Below are 5,007 nucleotides of genomic sequence, written 5' to 3' on the forward strand. Positions count from 1 at the left end.
TTTTTAAATCCTTTGGGAAACAAAGCAGCCTGAAGGCAACCTTTCTGATTTTCAAATGCCTGGTATTTTGAGAAAGAAAAAGATTGACTCAAAGTGCTAAAAGCTGAGTGTGATGACAGTGGTCTCTTCTAAGAAGGCATGGAGTAGGAATATGGCATTGGGTGTAAGCAAGTTCCAGTCTCACAGGATGACGAAAAAGCCTCAGCAGCTGAGAGGAGGCTCCAGCCAGAATGCCAGCCTCCATGTTCCTTCCAGATTTACTTCTCCATTTGTCTCTAAATCAAACCTGGAGGTGGGGTGGACTGAAGGATTGTGTGTATATGTGTGTGAGGACTGTCTGAGAAGTTTGCCATGAAGTCTCAGGGAAAAAAAAAAAAGAAGAAGTTCAATTCCCCAGCTGTAACATGTACAAATTCTCTGTCCCCGAGAGGCTCTGTGTGTCACAGTGGTCACAATGGTTCCTTAAGATGAGTCTGAGATAGTGTATTCCTAAATGACACATCAAACAGCTTTCCTGTTTGGCATAGTTATAAATTTTTCCGTTGCACTATATGTGTGGGCTTTTTATTTTTTTTAACTGTATTGTTGCACACAGCTGCATTTCATTCATATATATTTAGTACAGTATAAGAATATTTTATAATTGTTTTTCAAAGCCTGGTGATTTAATTGTTCCTCTTCAAGACTTTGTTTTCACAGACTCAGACTTAGGAGCTCTCAGCGAGGACAGCCTTCGTGTCTTGTGATTTGTTTTTGGTGTTTTACTTTGGCTTCTTTCATTCTCTTGACTTAAAGTTTAGTATGTTCTACAGCCCCCTCCATGTTTCTCTTACTGCTCGTTTCTTCAGAGCAATACTCTGGCATTTGTGTTGCAGGACACGTGGAATGGTAAGATGCTGGGTCTTGGGGTTTTGGTCCTGGGCTCCTCACCCTCTTTGCTTAAGGGCCATCTGACAACATATTAGTGGACATCATCTTCTTGAGAGAGACTGAAAAGCTTTCAGATCTTGCTAGCTCTTTGAAGCTCCAACAGTAGTATCTGTCAGCCCAGGAATACCCACCTCTTCTTTGTGTTTTGTTGTTATTTTGGTTTTTGTTGTTTTATTTTTTATGATAACCAGCTTGAGAACCCTCAGGTTGGAACCCACAATGTATCTGTGAACTGATTTGCACTTCCTGTCTCCAGTTCTCCTTGGTCTGTAACAGGGGTTTTCAACCTATGACCCCTTCAGGAGTTGAACTATTCTTTCACAGGGGTCGCACATCATTTATTCTGCGTATCAGATATTTACATTATGATTCATGGGAGTAGAAAAATGACATTTATGAAATAGCAATGAAAATAATTTTTATGGTTTGGGGTCACCACAGCATGAGGAACTGTATTAAAGGATCACAGCATTAGGAAGGTTGAGACTCACTGGTCTATAACAAGAATGCCTAGTCTCAACAGCAGGCACACTCTGCCATGGGTCACGACATCTTGCTTCATGAGAAAACCTTGTTCAGACCACATAACCCTTGCACTCTTCCCCGGAGCATCTGCAGCTACTTTTGTGGCCACGTGCTTCTCATAGAAAGTACAAAGCTTGCATTCATTCTCCACTTGAGTGAGTTTCTGACAGCCGGTGGTTCTGAAGGGGGCATTCAGCTTCATCTTGACACTGCCTACCACCTAGGAGGTGACATAAGAAAGAGCATCTTATAATTTTTCAGTTCATTCTATTATTTGATACCTATGCTATTTCTTTTGTTGTGACAAAAGTGAGGTTATAAATGGAGGATATATTTCATAAGGGAACGAACAGAGGTAAATTTGCTAAAGTATAGCCGAGGAGATTATTTAGTTGTATTAGATAGCACTAAATTGTTTTCTAAATTGATATGCCAATTAGAACTCTCAGAACTACTTTAAAGAGTTTGTGTCTCTGGCTCAGAGGAGGACCTAGAGGCTTTAGATTCCTACTTTGTGACTCTAGATGTCTACTTAGTGGCTCTAGAGTCCTTCTTAGTGTCTTTAGATTCCTGTTACCAAGCCTGCTGACCTGAGCTCAAACCTTGTAACCCACATATTGGACAACACAAACTGTCCTCTGATCCTGACATGTGCATTGTGGCATGTGTGTGCTCACTCAGATACACACATAAAACAAATAAAATGTAATGATAAGAGGAGGGTTTGTGCATCTGAACACTTGCTATTGTTAGTCAATATAGTGCATGCCAAATGGCACCTTCCAAAATCATTCAGATTTCCACTTTTATCACTGAAAATGTCAGATGTGTCTTCACATATGTTTGCCATTTAAAATTTCTGTGAATTTTTTTCATACAACCTCTGTTTTCTCCTATCAAGTCACTTATCTCCTGACGTCATAGATCATTAGCTATTCAGGATTCTGATCCCTTGCTGGTTTTAATTGTACTAATTATCTCTTCATATCAAAGTTTGTTGATTGGGTTTTCAGTTCCTTTAGAGTTCGTTTTAGGAAACAGGTATTTTAAATTTTGATGTAGTCATATTTATTTGGTATTTGGTAGTTTGAACACAGCAACTTATTTATGGCATCCTTCTCTACCCTGACATCATAAAACTTTTCCCTAAAAGTGTAAAACTTGGTCCAGCATGGGAGCGCACACCTTTGACCCTGCCACTTGGGAGGCAAAAGGAAGCAGATCTCTGTGAATTCAAGGTCAGTTTGGTCCATATAGTAAGTTCCAGACCACCCAGGTCTTCATAGTGAGACACTTTCTCAGAAAGAGGAAAAGTATAACAATTCCTGTTTTTAAGAATGTTGTGAGGTAGGAATCCAACTTTAGTCTTTCCATGTCATAACCAACCATGCCATTTATTGAAAGCTGAGTCACGTACTCTGGCCACGTACCCTCATTGCATTACTACTTTAGCCTATTAGTATCTTCATATCCGAAATGAAAAATTCCGTTGTTACTATTGCAGTTTTGCTTTTTCTTTTCTTTCTTGTCTTTTGCTCCTTCAATGTAGATTTTAGAATCATCTTGTAAAGAAATAGCCTGTTTGTATATTTCTCTTGGATTATAATGAATCCATTGAGTTTCAACCCACTCCATGCTGCTTTCAGTTGATAAAACACCACTGAAATCAATCATGCCCAAATCACCAGAAACTAGATGTTGTCAAATACGCTGGTTTTGCCTTTGTTCTCTTGCCTTACTGACCTGTTAACAGCATGCATTGTAGATGAGAGCACTCTCCTTTCTTACTCAGCATGTGCTCTGGGCTGTGTTAACATCATGATGTCCTGATTTCCCCTCCTAACCTAGGAAGGGAACCCCTCAGTTTTCACAGGTGGCCGTTTCACCTCTAGCTGACCTCTGAGAGCAGGGGTGCCAATGACCGGCTATTTACTTCTCTCCCCCAGTTCACTCTCTGGGTTGTGGTTTTCCTGTGCATGGCTTTCAATGTTAGTATGTATTACTGACCCCCTAAATGTAGAGATATATAGACTTAAACATCCAGTGGTATCCTTGATATACTTGAGACTCATGTATATCAGGGATACCATTGGACTTCATGCAGACATAAAAAAAGGTAACATACATTTAAAAAAAAAGACATTCAGCCCTAAATATGATCCTTTCTGTGGTGATTTGAAAGATAATGGCCCACATAGGCTCATCTATTTGAATGTTTTGTTCCTAGTTGGTGGGAGTGTTTCGGGAAGGATTAGGAGGTGTGGTCTTCTTGGAGAAGGTGTGTCACAGGAGGTAGGTAATAGGCTTAAGGTATCAAAACCCACGGAATGCCCTGTCTCTGTCTGCTGCTTCTAGAGTAGATGTAAACTTTCCATTACTGTTCTAGCACCATGGTTTCCTTCCTGTTGCCACACTGCCTGCCATGATAGTCATGGACTTACCCTGTGAGACTGTAAACAAGGCCCTAAGGAAGTGCTTTCTTTTATAAGTTGCCTTGGACATGGTGTCTCATCACAGCAATAACCAAGACATTTCATCAGACTAAATAAATAACACCATCATGTATCTATGTTCCCAACTAAAAGAATGAGTAAACAACAGCAGAAACAAACAGCTAGGACCTAAATCATTCTAGTCTGGATTCATTCATCTTCTATACCTAACCCATTAACAGGTTGTAGAATCTACCTCCAAGATTTATTTTAAATCCTTTTATTTATGCCTGTTTCATCTACCATCATCCTCATTTAACCCTTTTGATTTGATAACAGAGGCAGCCTCCTAAGCAGCATCTCTGCATGAGATCTTGCCTCTCTGTCATTCCCTCTTCATTAAGCGATGAGAGTAATCTCAGAGTTAGAACAGAACCTGCACTATCTTGGCTTAAAAAATCTTCCGAAGACCTCCCATTGTAATTAGAATACAGGCCTACTAAGCTGACTCTTGCCTGCTGCTTGGGCCTTGGTTCACTTGTGCATCCCAACAGCCTCCTTTTGCTCCCCCAGACATGCTAAGCTCACTCTTACTTGGAGCCATTGTATACATTGACCCTTATGCCCTCAGCTCACAACGTGGCTTTTGTGTCCTTAATCTGCTATCAGCTCAAATGGCCTTAGAGGCAGGTCTTCCCTGACCTAAAGAGTGTCACCCACCATAAAAGTTCTGAAATTATTCCCGCTTACTGATTTAGATATTTATTCTTGACTAGAATTGAGTCTTTGAAGGCTGGGGCCTTGTCTGCCTTGTTCATCATTGTTCCTGAGCCTACAATAGTGCCTGTCACTTAAGAATCCCTTGACAAATATTTACTGAATGGATACAAGTTCTCTCAGAAGGATATGAAGTATGATAAGGAAAGAGGTCAGATGGCTATGGCCTAATGAAATCTTAAAATCTTAAGCTACAATTCAAAACGAGTCACGTAAGTGAGCTTGCTACAGAAAGCAATGAAAGAGAATGAAACTAGTGTGCTAGGGCGTGAACATGAGCGGCGTTTCCTTCCATATATTGTTGTTTTGTGACTGTTGTAATAAGTCAAATTAGATAGAATCA

At 40.2% G+C, this 5,007-nt stretch overlaps 1 pseudogene; it reads right to left on the reverse strand.

The window, feature by feature from the left end:
- Positions 1 to 679: 679 nt before the first annotated feature.
- Positions 680 to 1,657, reverse strand: LOC127232884 (40S ribosomal protein S6-like; annotated as a pseudogene).
- Between the last annotated feature and the right edge of the window lie 3,350 nt (positions 1,658 to 5,007).

This window comes from Phodopus roborovskii, unplaced genomic scaffold, assembly GCF_943737965.1.
Source record: "Phodopus roborovskii unplaced genomic scaffold, PHOROB, whole genome shotgun sequence".
NCBI classification, from domain to species: domain Eukaryota; kingdom Metazoa; phylum Chordata; class Mammalia; order Rodentia; family Cricetidae; genus Phodopus; species Phodopus roborovskii.